This window comes from Pleurodeles waltl, unplaced genomic scaffold, assembly GCF_031143425.1.
Source record: "Pleurodeles waltl isolate 20211129_DDA unplaced genomic scaffold, aPleWal1.hap1.20221129 scaffold_91, whole genome shotgun sequence".
NCBI lineage: Eukaryota > Metazoa > Chordata > Amphibia > Caudata > Salamandridae > Pleurodeles > Pleurodeles waltl.
Window position 1 is genome coordinate 1,644,360 of NW_027150403.1, and position 24,953 is coordinate 1,669,312.

Sequence of the window (24,953 nt, forward strand, 5' to 3'; positions counted from 1 at the left end):
ATCACCTCTTGGAATGAAAGTGATCCCAGTTCCTTTCTTCCAAGGGAAGAGATCGTGTTCCGGAAGGCTCAGCTTTGAGCGTCATGAACATTGGCCCTCATCCTTGCATCCCAGTCCAATGCATAGCCACATAAAGCAAGCAGATGTGCCTGTTTCCATAGTGTGGTGGTTCCAGTACAATGCATAGCCACATGAAGCAAGCCGGCAAGTGTGTCTGTTTGTGTAGTGTAGTGGTTATCATGCGCACCTCACATGCGAAAGGTCCCTGGTTCGAGTCACTGGGCTTTTTCACAGTATTTGCATTTCCTGCCTCACCTGACAGGCAAGCTGAGATAAAAGAAATTGTGTCTATCCCTCACCATCGTGAGGTACTACGCTCCTGGGGCATCTGTCACAGCTCACCAAGAGGAGTTGCTCCAGCTTACGGCAGTCAGTTGCTCACTGTTTGACCTTTGCAATGAAGCCTGAGCCTACAGCATTCAAGCCAGCCAAGGAAGGAAGGTACGAGAGCGAAAATAGCTTTCCTGCCCTCACCAAGAACACACACCTTGAGCAAATAAAGTGCCAGACTTACAATGCCCTATCGCCACCGGAGCATCACTTTTAGTGACGCCCCGGTGGCACTATGCACTGCACGGTATTTACAAGATGGCGTTCAGCCACTTTTTGTGGCTTAACACCACCTTGTAAATACGGCCCCTTAGCACGCAGCGCGTTCCCTGGAAGGGGCGTGCAATGGGTGTTGCTGGGAGTGTGCCACAGCAACACCATAGCATTTTGATGCTGCTCCAGATTTAGGAGTTGGCGTAAATCTGCGTCAGCGCCAAAATCCAACGCCATCCCAGGGGTGCCGTTAGAGTGGCGCACTGAGGAGAAATGTTTTCATTTCTACTTGTTTTTGCTCTTTCTATGTGTGATGCATTCTGCAGCACACATAGAAGTAAGAGCAAATCACCATTGAAGATTTTTTTTTTGGGCAGGAAGGTGTCCCTTCCTGCACAAAAACAATTTCCCCCTCAACGCAGTCACCTTTTTACCATGGTGCAAGAACGGCTGCGTTGGCGCTCAGCAGCTAATTTAGAGCTGGCGCAGGGGGAAGCACAGGGGTGCGCTGTATTCTACTAAATACGGCGCTTCCCTGCATTTTGAAAATGACGGCGCGTGGGGCTTGCAAATTTGGCACAGCGTCGCGCTCAGTCATTTTCTTGTAAATCTGGGCCACAATGTCTAAAGGATAGAGGCTTTTTATGTCATGTTCGATGAAGACCATGCAAATGACTCTAGTAGTACTGCAGAAGAGAGCACCATGTGCAGTTTCTTGCTTTGGGATGTAATCTCCCACTCTCTGTCACCAACCCTCCGAGCAGGGTCGGAGCCGTTGCATTTATGTGCCCAGGCTTGTTGGTCTAGGGGTATGATTCTCACTTAGGGTGCGAGAGGTCCCGGGTTCAAATCCCGGACGAGCCCATTTTAGCGGAAAACAATCAAATCCTGCTCAAAATTCACAACCCCTCAACATTTCTCATTCCACTCGAAGCATTGTTGCGCAAAACATATTTTTTGCCTCAGGCGAAAAATGGATTACAATGCCTTGGCTTCCTTCCTGCTTGCTCTCAGTGCGCCCTGTGTGATGATTTCACAGGCTCTCGTTCCTGGCATTTAGGCATCAGATATTTGTCTGTCTCTGCCCGCAGCTTTGGGATTTTTCAGGACGTCTGAGTGTATGCATGCTGGCAGACACCGCTGCAATTTTCACGCTTACCCCTCGCATTCCGAGCAACTGCTGATCAAGTATAGAGGAAATCGTACAAACATATGAGGGGAACTGTGCTCCTTCAATCAAGCCAGCAAGCTTCTTTCTGTAGTGTAGTGGTTATCAGGTTTGCTTCACACGTGAAAGGTCCCCGGTTCGAGACTGGGCAGAAACTCTTGGCAGCAGCAGCTTTTGTGTTTGCTCCCTAAAACCTTAGTCTCTCTCAATGCACACTTAGACAGAAATGACCTTTAAAAACTTGTGACCTGTGTAAAACGTGCTTTACTATTGCAGGACGCTAAAAAGTTATCTGCATCCCTCGGTGGTCGTGCATGTGCATTGTTTCTTGTTCTGTTTTGTTTTTTTTTCTTGGCCATGTTATATTGTGGGGCCTTTAAAGCTGTGACTTTGATAGGAACATTGCAAGCGGCAGCATCAACAAGTGCAGACTGAAGAGTCAGACCTGCACACTGTTTTGGCTGTCAGGATGGCCGAGTGGTCTAAGGCGCCGGACTCAAGAGAGCTTGATCTTCAGTAAAGCTGAGCCTTCTGGTCTCTTCATGGAGGCGTGGGTTCAAATCCCACTTCTGACTGGTGTATTTTCTTCCCTTAAATCTTGCTCTGCTTGCAGAGCCAGCTCCTCACACCACTATCTTTGGAAGCTGCTGTTGCATGTGACTAGAAATCCACCAACCCATCGGCTGGGCCCTCAATCAAAATTCCGTGTATTACTGGAAGGGGCGTCTCAGGCACACCTTCTGTTAGAGCTGCACTTTATGACAGTAACTACCATGCTGGTTTCTACTTAAGCAGTTGATTCTATCGTTTGAAGTGAGGCTCTCCTGCCACCTTTTGGGCAAAGAAGACTCTGCCCCTGCAACAACACAGGCAGACAAGCTCAAACTGGGTTTCTTGGTTAGGTGGGCGGAGCATATTGGCAATGGTGACTCCTCGTGACTTGCAATTTACATGAAGAAGACAGAGAGGCAGCTGGGAGTAGGCAGTACCCATGAACCCCTGAACACTGTCTTGCGACTAGCACACAATTCTGAAATGAGGTGGGGGCAAGGAGGTGATTTCCCCATCAAGGGCCATTCTGGGAAATCAGCCACCCTGCGTCTCCCAGGTGAGTGTTTCAGGCCTATGAGCCACTAATATAAATCTCGCCTGATCTCGCCTGATCGAGCGCTGATCGAGCAAGTGTGCTTGAATCCAAGAGGCATGCTCCTCTGGCTCAAGAGCTAGCAGGCCCTTCAGTGCTTCTGGTTGGGAAGTCTAAGGTTTAAGGGTCCATGACTTGCAGCGGGTTACAACTACCAGAAAGGGTCTGCTTTTCACATCAGTGCCCTAGTTCAGCTCACTGGCACAGGGCATTTTGACTACCTCTTGCCTTGCTAGAGACAAACAAAAAATCCTTGACAGAAAACATCAATTGCTATGGCACGCTTAGAGAGAGAGCCTCCAAATGGCCCTGCTTTTCTGAAAGACGCTTCAGAAGATGTTTCAAATGACTATGCAGCGGCAGTCTAGTTGGTATAGGGGTATGATTCTCGCTTCGGGTGTGAGAGGACCTCTTTTCAAATCCCAGACAAACCCCTCCCTTTATAGGTTCAGTCTGTGTTTTAAACAGGAGTATTTCTGCTTTTCACTCTTGTAAGATGTCATGTTGCAATGCAATACATGCTTTATACTGGCGTCGAGACGGTTCAGCATCATGAAGGTATGCGAGATTTCTTTGCAACTGCTTTTCTGTGCTTGAGCAGCAGTGCTCGTAGGAACATTAAATGCACAGTGCTTCTCCATGGTAATTTCGGGTCCAGTTCTGAAATCACCTCTTGGAATGAAAGTGATCCCAGTTCCTTTCTTCCAAGGGAAGAGATCGTGTTCCGGAAGGCTCAGCTTTGAGCGTCATGAACATTAGCCCTCATCCTTGCATCCCAGTCCAATGCATAGCCACATAAAGCAAGCAGGTGTGTCTGTTTCCATAGTTTGGTGGTTCCAGTACAATGCATAGCCACATGAAGCAAGCCGGCAAGTGTGTCTGTTTGTGTAGTGTAGTGGTTATCATGCGCACCTCACATGCGAAAGGTCCCTGGTTCGAGTCGCTGGGCTTTTTCACAGTATTTGCATTTCCTGCCTCACCTGACAGGCAAGCTGAGATTAAAGAGACTGTGTCTATCCCTCACCATCGTGAGGTACTATGCTCCTGGGGCATCTGTCACAGCTCACCAAGAGGAGTTGCGCCAGATTACGGCAGTCAGTTGCTCACTGTTTGACCTTTGCAATGAAGCCTGAGCCTACAGCATTCAAGCCAGCCAAGGAAGGAAGGTATGAGAGCGAAAATAGCTTTCCTGCCCTCACCAAGAACACACACCTTGAGCAAATAAAGTGCCAGACTTACAAGGCCCTATCGCCACCGGAGCATCACTTTTAGTGACGCCCCGGTGGCACTATGCACTGCATGGTATTTACAAGATGGCATTCAGCCACTTTTTGTGGCTTAACACCACCTTGTAAATACGGCCCCTTAGCATTCAGCGCTTTCCCTGGAAGGGGCGTGCAATGGGTGTTGCTGTGAGTGTGCCACAGCAACACCATAGCATTTTGATGCTGCTCCAGATTTAGGAGTTGGCGTAAATCTGCGTCAGCGCCAAAATCCAACGCCATCCCAGGGGTGCCGTTAGAGTGGCGCACTGAGGAGAAATGTTTTCATTTCTCCTTGTTTTTGCTCTTTCTATGTGTGATGCATTCTGCAGCACACATAGAAGTAAGAGCAAATCACCATTGAAGATTTTTTTTTTGGGCAGGAAGGTGTCCCTTCCTGCACAAAAACAATTTCCTCCTCAACGCAGTCATCCTTGTACCATGGTGCAAGAACGGCTGCGTTGGCGCTCAGCAGCTAATTTAGAGCTGGCACAGGGGGAAGCACAGGGGTGCGCTGTATTCTACTAAATACGGCGCTTCCCTGCCTTTTTAAAATGACGGCGCGTGGGGCTTGCAAATTTGGCACAGCGTTGCGCTCAGTCATTTTCTTGTAAATCTGGGCCACAATGTCTAAAGGATATAGGCTTTTTATGTCATGTTCGATGAAGACCATGCAAATGACTCTAGTCGTACTGCAGAAGAGAGCACCATGTGCAGTTTCAGCTTTGGGATGTAGTCTCCCACTCTCTGTCACCAACCCTCCGAGCAGGGTCGGAGGCGTTGCATTTCTGTGCCCAGGCTCGTTGGTCTAGGGGTATGATTCTCGCTTAGGGTGCGAGAGGTCCAGGGTTCAAATCCCAGACGAGCCCATTTTAGCGGAAAACAATCAAATCCTGCTCAAAATACACAACCCCTCAACATTTCTCATTCCACTCGAAGCATTGTTGCGCAAAACATATTTTTTGCCTCAGGCGAAAAATGGATTACAATGCCTTGGTTCCTTCCTGCTTGCTCTCAGTGCGCCCTGTGTGATGATTTCACAGGCTCTCGTTCCTGGCATTTAGGCATCAGATATTTGTCTGTCTCTGCCCGCAGCTGTGGGATTTTTCAGGACGTCTGAGTGTATGCATGCTGGCTGACACTGCTGCAATTTTCACGCTTACCCCTCGCATTCCGAGCAACTGCTGATCAAGTATAGAGGAAATCGTGCAAACATATGAGGGGAACTGTGCTCCTTCAGTCAAGCCAGCAAGCTTGTTTCTGTAGTGTAGTGGTTATCACGTTTGCCTCACACGAGAAAGGTCCCCGGTTCGAGACTGGGCAGAAACACTTGGCAGCAGCAGCTTTTGTGTTTGCTCCCTAAAACCTCAGTCTCTATCAATGCACACTTAGACAGAAATGACCTTTAAAAACTTGTGACCTGTGTAAAACGTGCTTTACTATTGCAGGACGATAAAAAGTTATCTGCATCCCTCGGTGGTCGTGCATGTGCATTGTTTCTTGTTCTGTTTTTTTTTTTTTTTCTTGGCCATGTTATATTGTGGGGTCTTTAAAGCTGTGACTTTGATAGGAACATTGCAAGCGGCAGCATCAACAAGTGCAGACTGAAGAGTCAGACCTGCACACTGTTTTGGCTGTCAGGATGGCCGAGTGGTCTAAGGCGCCAGACTCAAGAGAGCTTGATCTTCAGTGAAGCTGAGACTTCTGGTCTCTTCATGGAGGCGTGGGTTCAAATCCCACTTCTGACAGGTGTATTTTCTTTCCTTAAATCTTGCTCTGCTTGCAGAGCCAGCTCCTCACACCACTATCTTTGGAAGCTGCTGTGGCATGTGAAGAGAAATCCACCAACCCATCGGCTGGGCCCTCAATCAAAATTCCGTGTATTACTGGAAGGGGCGTCTCAGGCACACCTTCTGTTAGAGCTGCACTTTATGACAGTAACTGCCATGCTGGTTTCTACTTAAGCAGTTGATTCTATCGTTTGAAGTGAGGCTCTCCTGCCACCTTTTGGGCAAAGAAGTCACTGCCCCTGCAACAACACAGGCAGACAAGCTCAAACTGGGTTTCTTGGTTAGGTGGGCGGAGCATATTGGCAATGGTGCCTCCTCGTGACTTGCAATTTACATGAAGAAGACAGAGAGGCAGCTGGGAGTAGGCAGTACCCATGAACCCCTGAATACTGTCTTGCGACTAGCACACAATTCTGAAATGAGGCGGGGGAAAGTAGGTGATTTCCCCATCAAGGGCCATTCCGGGAAATCAGCCACCCTGCGTCTCCCAGGTGAGTGTTTCAGGCCTATGAGCCACTAATATAAATCTCACCTGATCTCGCCTGATCGAGCGCTGTTTGAGCAAGTGTGCTTGAATCCAAGAGGCATGCTCCTCTGGCTCAAGAGCCAGCAGGCCCTTCAGTGCTTCTGGTTGGGAAGTCTAAGGTGCAAGGGTCCATGACTTGCAGCGGGTTACAACTACCAGAAAGGGTCTGCTTTTCACATTAGTGCTCTAGTTCAGCTCACTGGCACAGGGCATTTTGACTACCTCTTGCCTTGCTAGAGACAAACAAAAAATCCTTGACAGAAAACATCAATTGCTACGGCACGCTTAGAGAGAGAGCCTCCAAATGGCCCTGCTTTTCTGAAAGACGCTTCAGAAGATGTTTCAAATGACTATGCAGCGGCAGTCTAGTTGGTATAGGGGTATGATTCTCGCTTCGGGTGTGAGAGGACCTCGGTTCAAATCCCGGACAAACCCCTACCTTTATAGGTTCAGTCTGTGTTTTAAACAGGAGCATTTCTGCTTTTCACTCTTGTAAGATGTCATGTTGCAATGCAATACATGCTTTATACTGGCGTCGAGACGGTTCAGCATCATGAAGGTATGCGAGATTTCTTTGCAACTGCTTTTCTGTGCTGGAGCAGCAGTGCTCGTAGGAACATTAAATGCACAGTGCTTCTCCATGGTAATTTCGGGTCCAGTTCTGAAATCACCTCTTGGAATGAAAGTGATCCCAGTTCCTTTCTTCCAAGGGAAGAGATCGTGTTCTGGAAGGCTCAGCTTTGAGCGTCATGAACATTGGCCCTCATCCTTGCATCCCAGTCCAATGCATAGCCACATAAAGCAAGCAGGTGTGTCTGTTTCCATAGTGTGGTGGTTCCAGTACAATGCATAGCCACATGAAGCAAGCCGGCAAGTGTGTCTGTTTGTGTAGTGTAGTGGTTATCATGCGCACCTCACATGCGAAAGGTCCCTGGTTCGAGTCGCTGGGCTTTTTCACAGTATTTGCATTTCCTGCCTCACCTGACAGGCAAGCTGAGATAAAAGAGACTGTGTCTATCCCTCACCATCGTGAGGTACTACGCTCCTGGGGCATCTGTCACAGCTCAACAAGAGGAGTTGCGCCAGCTTACAGCAGTCAGTTGCTCACTGTTTTACCTTTGCAATGAAGCCTGAGCCTACAGCATTCAAGCCAGCCAAGGAAGGAAGGTACGAGAGCGAAAATAGCTTTCCTGCCCTCACCAAGAACACACACCTTGAGCAAATAAAGTGCCAGACTTACAAGGCCCTATCGCCACCGGAGCATCACTTTCAGTGACGCCCCGGTGGCACTATGCACTGCGCGGTATTTACAAGATGGCGTTCAGCCACTTTTTGTGGCTTAACACCACCTTGTAAATACGTCCCCTTAGCACGCAGCGCGTTCCCTGGAAGGGGCGTGCAATGGGTGTTGCTGGGAGGTTGCCACAGCAACACCATAGCATTTTGATGCTGCTCCAGATTTAGGAGTTGGCGTAAATCTGCGTCAGCGCCAAAATCCAACGCCATCCCAGGGGTGTCGTTAGAGTGGCGCACTGAGGAGAAATGTTTTCATTTCTCCTCGATTTTGCTCTTTCTATGTGTGATGCATTCTGCAGCACACATAGAAGTAAGAGCAAATCACCATTGAAGATTTTATTTTTGAGCAGGAAGTTGTCCCTTCCTGCACAAAAACAATTTCCCCCTCAACGCAGTCATCCTTGTACCATGGTGCAAGAACGGCTGCGTTGGCGCTCAGCAGCTAATTTAGAGCTGGCGCAGGGGGAAGCACAGGGGTGCGCTGTATTCTACTAAATACGGCGCTTCCCTGCATTTTGAAAATGACGGCGCGTGGGGCTTGCAAATTTGGCACAGCGTCGCGCTTAGTCATTTTCTTGTAAATCTGGGCCAAAATGTCTAAAGGATAGAGGCTTTTTATGTCATGTTCGATGAAGACCATGCAAATGACTCTAGTCGTACTGCAGAAGAGAGCACCATGTGCAGTTTCTTGCTTTGGGATGTAGTCTCCCACTCTCTGTCACCAACCCTCCGAGCAGGGTCGGAGCCGTTGCATTTCTGTGCCCAGGCTTGTTGGTCTAGGGGTATGATTCTCGCTTAGGGTGCGAGAGGTCCCGGGTTCAAATCCCAGACGAGCCCATTTTAGCGGAAAACAATCAAATCCTGCTCAAAATACACAACCCCTCAACATTTCTCATTCCACTCGAAGCATTGTTGCGCAAAACATATTTTTTGCCTCAGGCGAAAAATGGATTACAATGCCTTGGCTTCCTTCCTGCTTGCTCTCAGTGCGCCCTGTGTGATGATTTCACAGGCTCTCCTTCCTGGCATTTAGGCATCAGATATTTGTCTGTCTCTGCCCGCAGCTGTGGGATTTTTCAGGACGTCTGAGTGTATGCATGCTGGCTGACACCGCTGCAATTTTCACACTTACCCCTCGCATTCCGAGCAACTGCTGATAAAGTATAGAGGAAATCGTGCAAACATATGAGGGGAACTGTGCTCCTTCAGTCAAACCAGCAAGCTTGTTTCTGTAGTGTAGTGGTTATCACGTTTGCCTCACACGCGAAAGGTCCCCGGTTTGAGACCGGGCAGAAACACTTGGCAGCAGCAGCTTTTGTGTTTGCTCCCTAAAACCTCAGTCTCTCTCAATGCACACTTAGACAGAAATGACCTTTAAAAACTTGTGACCTGTGTAAAACGTGCTTTACTATTGCAGGACGCTAAAAAGTTATCTGCATCCCTCGGTGGTCGTGCATGTGCATTGTTTCTTGTTCTGTTTTTTTTTTTTTTTCTTGGCCATGTTATATTGTGGGGCCTTTAAAGCTGTGACTTTGATAGGAACATTGCAAGCGGCAAAATCAACAAGTGCAGACTGAAGAGTCCGACCTGCACCCTGTTTTGGCTGTCAGGATGGCCGAGTGGTCTAAGGCGCCAGACTCAAGAGAGCTTGATCTTCAGTGAAGCTGAGCCTTCTGGTCTCTTCATGGAGGCGTGGGTTCAAATCCCACTTCTGACAGGTGTATTTTCTTCCCATAAATCTTGCTCTGCTTGCAGAGCCAGCTCCTCACACCACTATCTTTGGAAGCTGCTGTGGCATGTGAGGAGAAATCCACCAACCCATCGGCTGGACCCTCAATCAAAATTCTGTGTATTACTGGAAGGGGCGTCTCAGGCACACCTTCTGTTAGAGCTGCACTTTATGACAGTAACTACCATGCTGGTTTCTACTTAAGCAGTTGATTCTATCGTTTGAAGTGAGGCTCTCCTGCCACCTTTTGGGCAAAGAAGACACTGCCCCAGCAACAACATAGGCAGACAAGCTCAAACTAGGTTTCTTGGTTAGGTGGGCGGAGCATATTGGCAATGGTGCCTCCTCGTGACTTGCAATTTACATGAAGAAGACAGAGAGGCAGCTGGGAGTAGGCAGTACCCATGAACCCCTGAACACTGTCTTGCGACTAGCACACAATTCTGAAATGAGGCGGGGGAAAGGAGGTGATTTCCCCATCAAGGGCCATTCCGGGAAATCAGCCACCCTGCGTCTCCCAGGTGAGTGTTTCAGGCCTATGAGCCACTAATATAAATCTCGCCTGATCCAGCGCTGATCGAGCAAGTGTGCTTGAATCCGAGAGGCATGCTCCTCTGGCTCAAGAGCTAGCAGGCCCTTCAGTGCTTCTGGTTGGGAAGTCTAAGGTGCAAGGGTCCATGACTTGCAGCGGGTTACAACTACCAGAAAGGGTCTGCTTTTCACATCAGTGCCCTAGTTCAGCTCACTGGCACAGGGCATTTTGACTACCTCTTGCCTTGCTAGAGACAAACAAAAAATCCTTGATTGAAAACATCAATTGCTATGGCACGCTTAGAGAGAGAGAGCCTCCAAATGGCCCTGCTTTTCGGAAAGACGCTTCAGAAGATGTTTCAAATGACTATGCAGCGGCAGTCTAGTTGGTATAGGGGTATGATTCTCGCTTCGGGTGTGAGAGGACCTCGGTTCAAATCCCAGACAAACCCCTACCTTTATAGGTTCAGTCTGTGTTTTAAACAGGAGTATTTCTGCTTTTCACTCTTGTAAGATGTCATGTTGCAATGCAATACATGCTTTATACTGGCTTCGAGACGATTCAGCATCATGAAGGTATGCGAGATTTCTTTGCAACTGCTTTTCTGTGCTGGAGCAGCAGTGCTCGTAGGAACATTAAATGCACAGTGCTTCTCCATGGTAATTTCGGGTCCAGTTCTGAAATCACCTCTTGGAATGAAAGTGATCCCAGTTCCTTTCTTCCAAGGGAAGAGATCGTGTTCCGGAAGGCTCAGCTTTGAGCGTCATGAACATTGGCCCTCATCCTTGCATCCCAGTCCAATGCATAGCCACATAAAGCAAGCAGGTGTGTCTGTTTCCATAGTGTGGTGGTTCCAGTACAATGCATAGCCACATGAAGCAAGCCGGCAAGTGTGTCTTTTTGTGTAGTGTAGTGGTTATCATGCGCACCTCACATGCGAAAGGTCCCTGGTTCGAATCGCTGGGCTTTCTCACAGTATTTGCATTTGCTGCCTCACCTGACAGGCAAGCTGAGATAAAAGAGACTGTGTCTATCCCTGACAATCGTGAGGTACTACGCTCCTGGGGCATCTGTCACAGCTCACCAAGAGGAGTTGCGCCAGCTTACGGCAGTCAGTTGCTCACTGTTTGACCTTTGCAATGAAGCCTGAGCCTACAGCATTCAAGCCAGCCAAGGAAGGAAGGTACGAGAGCGAAAATAGCTTTCCTGCCCTCACCAAGAACACACACCTTGAGCAAATAAAGTGCCAGACTTACAAGGCCCTATCGCCACCGGAGCATCACTTTTAGTGACGCCCCGGTGGCACTATGCACTGCGCGGTATTTACAAGATGGCGTTCAGCCACTTTTTGTGGCTTAACACCACCTTGTAAATACGGCCCCTTAGCACGCAGCGCGTTCCCTGGAAGGGGCGTGCAATGGGTGTTGCTGGGAGTATGCCACAGCAACACCATAGCATTTTGATGCTGCTCCAGATTTAGGAGTTGGCGTAAATCTGCGTCAGCGCCAAAAATCCAACGTCATCCCAGGGGTGTCGTTAGAGTGGCGCACTGAGGAGAAATGTTTTCATTTCTCCTTGTTTTTGCTCTTTCTATGTGTGATGCATTCTGCAGCACACATAGAAGTAACAGCAAATCACCATTGAACATTTTTTTTGGGGGCAGGAAGGTGTCCCTTCCTGCACAAAAACAATTTCCCCCTCAACGCAGTCATCCTTGTACCATGGTGCAAGAACGGCTGCGTTGGCGCTCAGCAGCTAATTTAGAGCTGGCGCAGGGGGAAGCACAGGGGTGCGCTGTATTCTACTAAATACGGCGCTTCCCTGCATTTTGAAAATGACGGCGCGTGGGGCTTGCAAATTTGGCACAGCGTCGCGCTCAGTCATTTTCTTGTAAATCTGGGCCAAAATGTCTAAAGGATAGAGGCTTTTTATGTCATGTTCGATGAAGACCATGCAAATGACTCTAGTCGTACTGCAGAAGAGAGCACCATGTGCAGTTTCTTGCTTTGGGATGTAGTCTCCCACTCTCTGTCACCAACCCTCCGAGCAGGGTCGGAGCCGTTGTGTTTCTGTGCTCAGGCTCGTTGGTCTAGGGGTATGATTCTCGCTTAGGGTGCGAGAGGTCCCTGGTTCAAATCCCGGACGAGCCCATTTTAGCGGAAAACAATCAAATCCTGCTCAAAATACACAACCCCTCAACATTTCTCATTCCACTCGAAGCATTGTTGCGCAAAACATATGTTTTGCCTCAGGCGAAAAATGGATTACAATGCCTTGGCTTCCTTCCTGCTTGCTCTCAGTGCGCCCTGTGTGATGATTTCACAGGCTCTCGTTCCTGGCATTTAGGCATCAGATATTTGTCTGTCTCTACCCGCAGCTGTGGGATTTTTCAGGACGTCTGAGTGTATGCATGCTGGCTGACAACGCTGCAATTTTCACACTTACCCCTCGCATTCCGAGCAACTGCTTATCAAGTATAGAGGAAATCGTGCAAACATATGAGGGGAACTGTGCTCCTTCAGTCAAGCCCGCAAGCTTGTTTCTGTAGTGTAGAGGTTATCATGTTTGCCTCACACGCAAAAGGTCCCTGGTTCGAGACCGGGCAGAAACACTTGGCAGCAGCACCTTTTGTGTTTGCTCCCTAAAACCTTAGTCTCTCTCAATGCACACTTAGACAGAAATGACCTTTAAAAACTTGTGACCTGTGTAAAACGTGCTTTACTATTGCAGGACGCTAAAAAGTTATCTGCATCCCTCGGTGGTCGTGCATGTGCATTGTTTCTTGTTCTGTTTTTTTCTTTTTTTTCTTGGCCATGTTTTATTGTGGGGCCTTTAAAGCTGTGACTTTGATAGGAACATTGCAAGCGGCAGCATCGACAACTGCAGACTGAAGAGTCCGACCTGCTCACTGTTTTGGCTGTTAGGATGGCCGAGTGGTCTAAGGCGACAGACTCAAGAGAGCTTGATTTTCAGTGAAGCTGAGCCTTCTGGTCTTTTCATGGAGGCGTGGGTTCAAATCCCACTTCTGACAGGTGTATTTTCTTCCCTTAAATCTTGCTCTGCTTGCAGAGCCAGCTCCTCACACCACTATCTTTGGAAGCTGCTGTGGCATGTGAGGAGAAATCCACCAACCCATCGGCTGGGCCCTCAATCAAAATTCCGTGTATTACTGGAAGGGGCGTCTCAGGCACACCTTCTGTTAGAGCTGCACTTTATGACAGTAACTACCATGCTGGTTTCTACTTAAGCAGTTGATTCTATCGTTTGAAGTGAGGCACTCCTGCCACCTTTTGTGCAAAGAAGACACTGTCCCTGCAACAACACAGGCAGACAAGCTCAAACTGGGTTTCTTGGTTAGGTGGGCGGAGCATATTGGCAATGGTGCCTCCTCGTGACTTGCAATTTACATGAAGAAGACAGAGATGCAGCTGGGAGTAGGCAGTACACATGAACCACTGAACACTGTCTTGCGACTAGCAAACAATTCTGAAATGAGGCGGGGAAAGGAGGTGATTTCCCCATCAAGGGCCATTCCGGGAAATCAGCCACCCTGCGTCTCCCAGGTGAGTGTTTCAGGCCTATGAGCCACTAATATAAATCTCGCCTAATCGAGGGCTGATCGAGCAAGTGTGATTGAATCCAAGAGGCATGCTCCTCTGGCTCAAGAGCTAGCAGGCCCTTCAGTGCTTCTGGTTGGGAAGTCTAAGGTGCAAGGGTCCATGACTTGCAGTGGGTTACAACTACCAGAAAGGGTCTGCTTTTCACATCAGTGCCCTAGTTCAGCTCACTGGCACAGGGCATTTTGACTACCTCTTGCATTGCTAGAGACAAACAAAAAATCCTTGACAGAAAACATCAATTGCTATGGCACGCTTAGAGAGAGAGCCTCCAAATGGCCCTGCTTTTCTGAAAGACGCTTCAGAAGATGTTTCAAATGACTATGCAGCGGCAGTCTAGTTGCTATAGGGGTATGATTCTCGCTTCGGGTGTGAGAGGACCTCGGTTCAAATCCCAGACAAACCCCTACCTTTATAGGTTCAGTCTGTGTTTTAAACAGGAGTATTTCTGCTTTTCACTCTTGTAAGATGTCATGTTGCAATGCAATACATGCTTTATACTGGCGTCGAGACGGTTCAGCATCATGAAGGTATGCGAGATTTCTTTGCAACTGCTTTTCTGTGCTGGAGCAGCAGTGCTCGTAGGAACATTAAATGCACAGTGCTTCTCCATGGTAATTTCGGGTCCAGTTCTGAAATCACCTCTTGGAATGAAAGTGATCCCAGTTCCTTTCTTCCAAGGGAAGAGATCGTGTTCCGGAAGGCTCAGCTTTGAGCGTCATGAACATTGGCCCTCATCCTTGCATCCCAGTCCAATGCATAGCCACATAAAGCAAGCAGGTGTGTCTGTTTCCATAGTGTGGTGGTTCCAGTACAATGCATAGCCACATGAAGCAAGCCGCCAAGTGTGTCTGTTTGTGTAGTGTAGTGGTTATCATGCGCACCTCACATGCGAAAGGTCCCTGGTTCGATTCGCTGGGCTTTCTCACAGTATTTGCATTTCCTGCCTCACCTGACAGGCAAGCTGAGATAAAAGAGACTGTGTCTATCCCTCACCATCGTGAGGTACTACGCTCCTGGGGCATCTGTCACAGCTCACCAAGAGGAGTTGCGCCAGCTTACGGCAGTCAGTTGCTCCCTGTTTGACCTTTGTAATGAAGCCTGAACCTACAGCATTCAAGCCAGCCAAGGAAGGAAGGTACGAGAGCGAAAATAGCTTTCCTGCCCTCATCAAGAACACACACCTTGAGCAAATAAAGTGCCAGACTTACAAGGCCCTATCGCCACCGGAGCATCACTTTTAGTGACGCCCCGGTGGCACTATGCACTGCGCGGTATTTACAAGATGGCGTTCAGCCACTTTTTGTGGCTTAACACCACCTTGTAAATACGGCCTCTTAGCATGCAGCGCGTTCCCTGGAAGGGGCGTGCAATGGGTGTTGCTGGGAGTGTGCCACAGCAACACCATAGCATTTTGATGCTGCTCCAGATTTAGGAGTTGTTGTAAATCTGCGTCAGCGCCAAAATCCAACGCCATCCCAGGGGTGTCGTTAGAGTGGCGCACTGAGGAGAAATGTTTTCATTTCTCCTTGTTTTTGCTCTTTCTATGTGGATTGCATTCTGCAGCACACATAGAAGTAAGAGCAAATCACCATTGAAGATTTTTTTTTTGGGCAGGAAGGTGTCCCTTCCTGCACAAAAACAATTTCCCCCTCAACGCAGTCATCCTTGTACCGTGGTGCAAGAACGGCTGCGTTGGCGCTCAGCAGCTAATTTAGAGCTGGCGCAGGGGGAAGCACAGGGGTGCGCTGTATTCTACTAAATACGGCGCTTCCCTGCATTTTGAAAATGACGGCGCGTGGGGCTTGCAAATTTGGCACAGCGTCGCGCTCAGTCATTTTCTTGTAAATCTGGGCCAAAATGTCTAAAGGATAGAGGCTTTTTATGTCATGTTCGATGAAGACCATGCAAATGACTCTAGTCGTACTGCAGAAGAGAGCACCATGTGCAGTTTCTTGCTTTGGGATGTAGTCTCCCACTCTCTGTCACCAACCCTCCGAGCAGGGTCGGAGCTGTTGCGTTTCTGTGCCCAGGCTCGTTGGTCTAGGGGTATGATTCTCGCTTAGGGTGTGAGAGGTCCCGGGTTCAAATCCCCGATGAGCCCATTTTAGCGGAAAACAATCAAATCCTGCTCAAAATACACAACCCCTCAACATTTCTCATTCCACTCGAAGCATTGTTGCGCAAAACATATTTTTTGCCTCAGGCGAAAAATGGATTACAATGCCTTGGCTTCCTTCCTGCTTGCTCTCAGTGCGCCCTGTGTGATGATTTCACAGGCTCTCGTTCCTGGCATTTAGGCATCAGATATTTGTCTGTCTCTGCCCGCAGCTGTGGGATTTTTCAGGACGTCTGAGTGTATGCATGCTGGCTGACACCGCTGCAATTTTCACACTTACCCCTCGCATTCCGAGCAACTGCTGATCAAGTATAGAGGAAATCGTGCAAACATATGAGGGGAACTGTGCTCCTTCAGTCAAACCAGCAAGCTTGTTTCTGTAGTGTAGTGGTTATCATGTTCGCCTCACACGTGAAAGGTCCACAGTTCGAGACTGGGCAGAAACACTTGGCAGCAGCAGCTTTTGTGTTTGCTCACTAAAACCTCAGTCTCTCTCAATGCACACTTAGACAGAAATGACCTTTAAAAACTTTTGACCTGTGTAAAACGTGCTTTACTATTGCAGGACGATAAAAAGTTATCTGCATCCCTCGGTGGTCGTGCATGTGCATTGTTTCTTGTTCTGTTTTTTTTTTTTTTTCTTGGCCATGTTATATTGTGGGGCCTTTAAAGCTGTGACTTTGATAGGAACATTGCAAGCGGCAGCATCAACAAGTGCAGACTGAAGAGTCCGACCTGCATACTGTTTTGGCTGTCAGGATGGCCGAGTGGTCTAAGGTGCCAGACTCAAGAGAGCTTGATCTTCAGTGAAGCTGAGCCTTCTGGTCTCTTCATGGAGGCGTGGGTTCAAATCCCACTTCTGACAGGTGTATTTTCTTCCCTTAAATCTTGCTCTGCTTGCAGAGCCAGCTCCTCACACCACTATCTTTGGAAGCTGCTGTGGCATGTGAGGAGAAATCCACCAACCCATCAACTGGGCCCTCAATCAAAATTCCGTGTATTACTGGAAGCGGCGTCTCAGGCACACCTTCTGTTAGAGCTGCACATTATGACAGTAACTACCATGCTGGTTTCTACTTAAGCAGTTGATTCTATCGTTTGATGTGAGGCTCTCCTGCCACCTTTTGGGCAAAGAAGACACTGCCCCTGCAACAACACAGGCAGACAAGCTCAAACTGGGTTTCTTGGTTAGTTGGGTGGAGCATATTGGCAATGGTGCCTCCTCGTGACTTGCAATTTACATGAAGAAGACAGAGAGGCAGCTGGGAGTAGGCAGTACCCATGAACCCCTGAACACTGTCTTGCGACTAGCACACAATTCTGAAATGAGGCGGGGGAAAGGAGGTGATTTCCCCATCAAGGGCCATTAATGGAAATCAGCCACCCTGTGTCTCCCAAGTGAGTGTTTCAGGCCTATGAGCCACTAATATAAATCTCGCCTGATCGAGCGCTGATCGAGCAAGTGTGCTTGAATCCAAGAGGCATGCTCCTCTGGCTCAAGAGCTCGCAGGCCCTTCAGTGCTTCTGGTTGGGAAGTCTAAGGTGCAAGGGTCCATGACTTGCAGCGGGTTACAACTACCAGAAAGGGTCTGCTTTTCACATCAGTGCCCTAGTTCAGCTCACTGGCACAGGGCATTTTGACTACCTCTTGCCTTGCTAGAGACAAACAAAAAATCCTTGACAGAAAACATCAATTGCTATGGCACGCTTAGAGAGAGAGCCTCCAAATGGCCCTGCTTTTCTGAAAGACGCTTCAGAAGATGTTTCAAATGACTATGCAGCGGCAGTCTAGTTGGTATAGGGGTATGATTCTCGCTTCGGGTGTGAGAGGACCTCGGTTCAAATCCCAGACAAACCCCTACCTTTATAGGTTCAGTCTGTGTTTTAAACAGGAGTATTTCTGCTTTTCACTCTTGTAAGATGTCATGTTGCAATGCAATACATGATTTATACTGGCGTCGAGACGGTTCAGCATCATGAAGGTATGCGAGATTTCTTTGCAACTGCTTTTCTGTGCTGGAGCAGCAGTGCTCATAGGAACATTAAATGCACAGTGATTCTCCATGGTAATTTCGGGTCCAGTTCTGAAATCACCTCTTGGAATGAAAGTGATCCCAGTTCCTTTCTTCCAAGGGAAGAGATCGTGTTCCCGAAGGCTCAGCTTTGAGCGTCATGAACATTGGCCCTCATCCTTGCATCCCAGTCCAATGCATAGCCACATAAAGCAAGCAGGTGTGTCTGTTTCCATAGTGTGGTGGTTCCAGTACAATGCATAGCCACATGAAGCAAGCCGGCAAGTGTGTCTGTTTGTGTAGTGTAGTGGTTATCATGCGCACCTCACATGCGAAAGGTCCCTGGTTCAAGTCGCTTGGCTTTTTCACAGTATTTGCATTTCCTGCCTCACCTGACAGGCAAGCTGAGATAAAAGAGACTTTGTCTATCTCTCACCATCGTGAGGTACTACGCTCCTGGGGCATCTGTCACAGCTCACCAAGAGGAGTTGCGCCAGCTTACGGCAGTCAGTTGCTCACTGTTTGACCTTTGCAATGAAGCCTGAGCCTACAGCATTCAAGGAAGGAAGGTACGAGATCGAAAATAGCTTTCCTGCCCTCACCAAGAACACACACCTTTAGCAAATAAAGTGCCAGACTTACAAGGCCCTATCGCCACCGGAGCATCACTTTTAGTGACGCCCCGGTGGCACTATGCACTGCGCGGTATTTACAAGATGGCGTTCAGCCACTTTTTGTGGCTTAACACCACCTTGTAAATACGGCCCCTTAGCACCCAGCGCGCTCCCTGGAAGGGGCGTGCAATTGGTGTTGCTGTGAGTGTGCCACAGCAACACCATAGCATTTTGATGCTGCTCCAGATTTAGGAGTTGGCGTAAATCTGCGTCAGCTCCAAAATCCATCGCCATCCCAGGGGTGTCGTTAGAGTGGCGCACTGAGGAGAAATGTTTTCATTTCTCCTTGTTTTTGCTCTTTCTATGTGTGATGCATTCTGCAGCGCACATAGAAGTAAGAGCAAATCACCATTGAAGATTTTTTTTTTTGGGCAGGAAGGTGTCCCTTCCTGCACAAAAACAATTTCCCCCTCAACGCAGTCATCCTTGTACCTTGGTGCAAGAACGGCTGCGTTGGCGCTCAGCAGCTAATTTAGAGCTGGCGCAGGGGGAAGCACAGGGGTGCGCTGTATTCTACTAAATACGGCGCTTCCCTGCATTTTGAAAATGACGGCGCGTGGGGCTTGCAAATTTGGCACAGCGTCGCGCTCAGTCATTTTCTTGTAAATCTGGGCCAAAATGTCTAAAGGATAGAGGCTTTTTATGTCATGTTCGATGAAGACCATGCAAATGACTGTAGTCGTACTGCAGAAGAGAGCACCATGTGCAGTTTCTTGCTTTGGGATGTAGTCTCCCACTCTCTGTCACCAACCCTCCGAGCAGGGTCGGAGCCATTGCGTTTCTGTGCACAGTCTCGTTGGTCTAGGGGTATGATTCTTGCTTAAGGTGCAAAAGGTCCCGGGTTCAAATCCCGGACAAGCCCATTTTAGCGGAAAACAATCAAATCCTGCTCAAAATACACAACCCCTCAACATTTCTCACTCCACTCGAAGCATTGTTGCGCAAAACATATTTTTTGCCTCAGGCGAAAAATGGATTACAATGCCTTGGCTTCCTTCCTGCTTGCTCTCAGTGCGCCCTGTGTGATGATTTCACAGGCTCTCGTTCCTGGCATTTAGGCATCAGATATTTGTCTGTCTCTGCCCGCAGCTGTGGGATTTTTCAGGACGTCTGAGTGTATGCATGCTGGCTGACACCGCTGCAATTTTCACACTTACCCCTCGCATTCCGAGCAACTGCTGATCAAGTATAGAGGAAATCGTGCAAACATATGAGGGGAACTGTGCTCCTTCAGTCAAACCAGCAAGCTTGTTTCTGTAGTGTAGTGGTTATCATGTTCGCCTCACACGTGAAAGGTCCACAGTTCGAGACTGGGCAGAAACACTTGGCAGCAGCAGCTTTTGTGTTTGCTCACTAAAACCTCAGTCTCTCTCAATGCACACTTAGACAGAAATGACCTTTAAAAACGTTTGACCTGTGTAAAACGTGCTTTACTATTGCAGGACGATAAAAAGTTATCTGCATCCCTCGGTGGTCGTGCATGTGCATTGTTTCTTGTTCTGTTTTTTTTTTTTTTTCTTGGCCATGTTATATTGTGGGGCCTTTAAAGCTGTGACTTTGATAGGAACATTGCAAGCGGCAGCATCAACAAGTGCAGACTGAAGAGTCCGACCTGCACACTGTTTTGGCTGTCAGAATGGCCGAGTGGTCTAAGGCGCCAGACTCAATAGAGCTTGATCTTCAGTGAAGCTGAGCCTTCTGGTCTCTTCATTGAGGAGTGGTTTCAAATCCCACTTCTGACAGGTGTATTTTCTTCCCTTAAATCTTGCTCTGCTTGCAGAGCCAGCTCCTCACACCAGTATCTTTGGAAGCTGCTGTGGCATGTGAGGAGAAATCCACCAACCCATCAGCTGGGCCCTCAATCAAAATTCCGTGTATTACTGGAAGGGGCGTCTCAGGCACACCTTCTGTTAGAGCTGCACTTCATGACAGTAACTACCATGCTGGTTTCTACTTAAGCAGTTGATTCTATCGTTTGATGTGAGGCTCTCCTGCCACCTTTTGGGCAAAGAAGACACTGCCCCTGCAACAACACAGGCAGACAAGCTCAAACTGGGTTTCTTGGTTAGGTGGGCGGAGCATATTGGCAATGGTGCCTCCTCGTAACTTGCAATTTACATGAAGAAGACAGAGAGGCAGCTGGGAGTAGGCAGTACCCATGAACCCATGAACACTGTCTTGCGACTAGCACACAATTCTGAAATGAGGCGGGGGAAAGGAGGTGATTTCCCCATCAAGGGCCATTCCGGGAAATCAGCCACCCTGCGTCCCCCAGGTGAGTGTTTCAGGCCTATGAGCTACTAATATAAATCTCGCCTGATCGAGCGTTGATCGAGCAAGTGTGCTTGAATCCAAGAGGCATGCTCCTCTGGCTCAAGAGCTAGCAGGCCCTTCAGTGCTTCTGGTTGGGAAGTCTAAGGTGCAAGGGTCCATGACTTGCAGTGGGTTACAACTACCAGAAAGAGTCTGCTTTTCACATCAGTGCCCTAGTTCAGCTCACTGGCACAGGGCATTTTGGCTACCTCTTGCCTTGCTAGAGACAAACAAAAAATCCTTGACAGAAAACATCAATTGCTATGGCACGCTTAGAGAGAGAGAGCCTCCAAATGGCCCTGCTTTTCTGAAAGAAGCTTCAGAAGATGTTTCAAATGACTATGCAGTGGCAGTCTAGTTGGTATAGGGGTATGATTCTCGCTTCGGCTGTGAGAGGACCTCGGTTCAAATCCCAGACAAACCCCTACCTTTATAGTTTCAGTCTGTGTTTTAAACAGGAGTATTTCTGCTTTTCACTCTTGTAAGATGTCATGTTGCAATGCAATACATGCTTTATACTGGCGTCGAGAAGGTTCAGCATCATGAAGGTATGCGAGATTTCTTTGCAACTGCTTTTCTGTGCTGGAGCAGCAGTGCTCGTAGGAACATTAAATGCACAGTGCTTCTCCATGGTAATTTCGGGTCCAGTTCTGAAATCACCTCTTGGAAAGAAAGTGATCCCAGTTCCTTTCTTCCAAGGGAAGAGATCGTGTTCCGGAAGGCTCAGCTTTGAGCGTCATGAACATTGGCCCTCATCCTTGCATCCCAGTCCAATGCATAGCCACATAAAGCAAGCAGGTGTGTCTGTTTCCATAGTGTGGTGGTTCCAGTACAATGCATAGCCACATGAAGCAAGCCAGCAAGTGTGTCTGTTTGTGTAGTGTAGTGGTTATCATGCGCACCTCACATGCGAAAGGTCCCTGGTTCGAGTCGCTGGGCTTTTTCACAGTATTTGCATTTCCTGCCTCACTTGACAGGCAAGCTGAGATAAAAGAGACTGTGTCTATCCCTCACCATCGTGAGGTACTAGGCTCCTGGGGCATCTGTCACAGCTCACCAAGAGGAGTTGCGCCAGCTTACAGCAGTCAGTTGCTCACTGTTTGACCTTTGCAATGAAGCCTGAGCCTACAGCATTCAAGGAAGGAAGGTACGAGAGCGAAAGTAGCTTTCCTGCCCTCACCAAGAACACACACCTTGAGCAAATAAAGTGCCAGACTTACAAGGCCCTATCGCCACCAGAGCATCACTTTTAGTGACGCCCTGGTGGCACTATGCACTGCGCGGTATTTACAAGATGGCGTTCAGCCACTTTTTGTGGCTTAACACCACCTTGTAAATACGGCCCCTTAGCACGCAGCGCGTTCCCTGGAAGGGGCGTGCAATGGGTGTTGCTGGGAGTGTGCCACAGCAACACCATAGCATTTTGATGCTGCTCCAGATTTAGGAGTTGGCGTGAATCTGCGTCAGCGCCAAAATCCAACGCCATCCCAGGGGTGTCGTTAGAGTGGCGCACTGAGGAGAAATGTTTTCATTTATCCTTGTTTTTGCTCTTTCTATGTGTGATGCATTCTGCAGCACACATAGAAGTAAGAACAAATCACCATTGAAGATTTTTTTTGGGGGCAGGAAGGTGTCCCTTCCTGCACAAAAACAATTTCCCCCTCAACGCAGTCATCCTTGTACCATGGTGCAAGAACGGCTGCGTTGGCGCTCAGCAGCTAATTTAGAGCTGGCGCAGGGGGAAGCACAGGGGTGCGCTGTATTCTACTAAATACGGCGCTTCCCTGCATTTTGAAAATGACGGCACGTGGGGCTTGCAAATTTGGCACAGCGTCGCGCTCAGTCATTTTCTTGTAAATCTGGGCCAAAATGTCTAAAGGATAGAGGCTTTTTATGTCATGTTCGATGAAGACCATGGAAATGACTCTAGTCGTACTGCAGAAGAGAGCACCATGTGCAGTTTCTTGCTTTGGGATGTAGTCTCCCACTCTCTGTCACCAACCCTCCGAGCAGGGTCGGAGCCATTGCGTTTCTGTGCCCAGGCTCGTTGCTCTAGGGGTATGATTCCCGCTTAGGGTGCAAGAGGTCCCGGATTCAAATCCCGCACGAGCCCATTTTAGCGGAAAACAATCAAATCCTGCTCAAAATACACAACCCCTCAACATTTCTCATTCCACTCGAAGCATTGTTGCGCAAAACATATTTTTTGCCTCAGGCGAAAAATGGATTACAATGCCTTGGCTTCCTTCCTGCTTGCTCTCAGTGCGCCCTGTGTGATGATTTCACAGGCTCTCGTTCCTGGCATTTAGGCATCAGATATTTGTCTGTCTCTTCCCGCAGCTGTGGGATTTTTCAGGACGTCTGAGTGTATGCATGCTGGCTGACACCGCTGCAATTTTCACACTTACCCCTCGCATTCCGAGCAACTGCTGATGAAGTATAGAGGAAATCGTGCAAACATATGAGGGGAACTGTGCTCCTTCAGTCAAGCCAGCAAGCTTGTTTCTGTAGTGTAGTGTTTATCACGTTCGCCTCACACGCGAAAGGTCCCCGGTTCGAGACTGGGCAGAAACACTTGGCAGCAGCAGCTTTTGTGTTTGCTCCCTAAAACCTCAGTCTCTCTCAATGCACACAGACAGAAATGACCTTTAAAAACTTGTGACCTGTGTAAAACGTGCTTTACTATTGCAGGACGATAAAAAGTTATCTGCATCCCTCGGTGGTCGTGCATGTGCCTTGTTTCTTGTTCTGTTTCTTTTTTTTTTCTTGGCCATGTTATATTGTGGGGCCTTTAAAGCTGTGACTTTGATAGGAACATTGCAAGCGGCAGCATCAACAAGTGCAGACTGAAGAGTCCGACCTGCACACTGTTTTGGCTGTCAGGATGGCCAAGTGGTCTAAGGCGCCAGACTCAAGAACGCTTGATCTTCAGTGAAGCTGAGCCTTCTGGTCTCTTCATGGAGGCGTGGGTTCAAATCCCACTTCTGACAGGTGTATTTTCTTCCCTTAAATCTTGCTCTGCTTGCAGAGCCAGCTCCTCACACCACTATCTTTGGAAGCTGCTGTGGCATGTGAGGAGAAATCCACCAACCCATCGGCTGGGCCCTCAATCAAAATTCCGTGTATTACTGGAAGGGGCGTCTCAGGCACACCTTCTGTTAGAGCTGCACTTTATGACAGTAACTACCATGCTGGTTTCTACTTAAGCAGTTGATTCTATCGTTTGAAGTGAGGCTCTCCTGCCACCTTTTGGGCAAAGAAGACACTGCCCCTGCAACAACACAGGCAGACAAGCTCAAACTGGGTTTCTTGGTTAGGTGGGCGGAGCATATTGGCAATGGTGCCTCCTCGTGACTTGCAATTTACATGAAGAAGACAGAGAGGCAGCTGGGAGTAGGCAGTACCCATGAACCCCTGAGCACTGTCTTGCGACTAGCACACAATTCTGAAATGAGGCGGGGGAAAGGAGGTGATTTCCCCATCAAGGGCCATTCCGGGAAATCAGCCACCCTGCGTCTCCCAGGTGAGAGTTTCAGGCCTATGAGCCACTAATATAAATCTTGCCTGATCTCGCTTGATCGAGCGCTGATCGAGCAAGTGTGCTTGAATCCAAGAGGCATGCTCCTCTGGCTCAAGAGCTAGCAGGCCCTTCAGTGCTTCTGGTTGGGAAGTCTAAGGTGCAAGGGTCCATGACTTGCAGCGGGTTACAACTACCAGAAAGGGTCTGCTTTTCACATCAGTGCCCTAGTTCAGCTCACTGGCACAGGGCATTTTGACTACCTCTTGCCTTGCTAGAGACAAACCAAAAATCCTTGACAGAAAACATCAATTGCTATGGCACGCTTAGAGAGATAGCCTCCAAATGGCCCTGCTTTTCTGAAAGACGCTTCAGAAGATGTTTCAAATGACTATGCAGCGGCAGTCTAGTTGGTATAGGGGTATGATTCTCGCTTCGGGTGTGAGAGGCCCTCGGTTCAAATCCCAGACAAACCCCTACCTTTATAGGTTCAGTCTGTGTTTTAAACAGGAGTATTTCTGCTTTTCACTCTTGTAAGATGTCATGTTGCAATGCAATACATGCTTTATACTGGCGTCGAGACGGTTCAGCATCATGAAGGTATGCGAGATTTCTTTGCAACTGCTTTTCTGTGCTGGAGCAGCAGTGCTC

General features: G+C 48.5%; 4 non-coding genes across 4 annotated transcripts; all 4 read left to right on the forward strand.

Annotated features, from left to right (window-relative positions):
• The first annotated feature begins 5,813 nt into the window (after positions 1–5,813).
• On the forward strand, positions 5,814–5,925 carry TRNAL-CAA (transfer RNA leucine (anticodon CAA)). The gene is made up of 2 exons: positions 5,814–5,851; positions 5,880–5,925. It is a non-coding gene; the product is annotated as a tRNA-Leu (tRNA).
• Positions 5,926–9,014: 3,089 nt separating this feature from the next.
• TRNAV-CAC (transfer RNA valine (anticodon CAC)) lies at positions 9,015–9,087 on the forward strand. Its single transcript has one exon. It is a non-coding gene; the product is annotated as a tRNA-Val (tRNA).
• A 307-nt stretch (positions 9,088–9,394) lies between these two features.
• TRNAL-CAA (transfer RNA leucine (anticodon CAA)) lies at positions 9,395–9,506 on the forward strand. Its single transcript has 2 exons — positions 9,395–9,432; positions 9,461–9,506. It is a non-coding gene; the product is annotated as a tRNA-Leu (tRNA).
• Positions 9,507–12,588: 3,082 nt separating this feature from the next.
• Positions 12,589–12,661, forward strand: TRNAV-CAC (transfer RNA valine (anticodon CAC)). The gene has a single exon. It is a non-coding gene; the product is annotated as a tRNA-Val (tRNA).
• Positions 12,662–24,953: the final 12,292 nt, after the last annotated feature.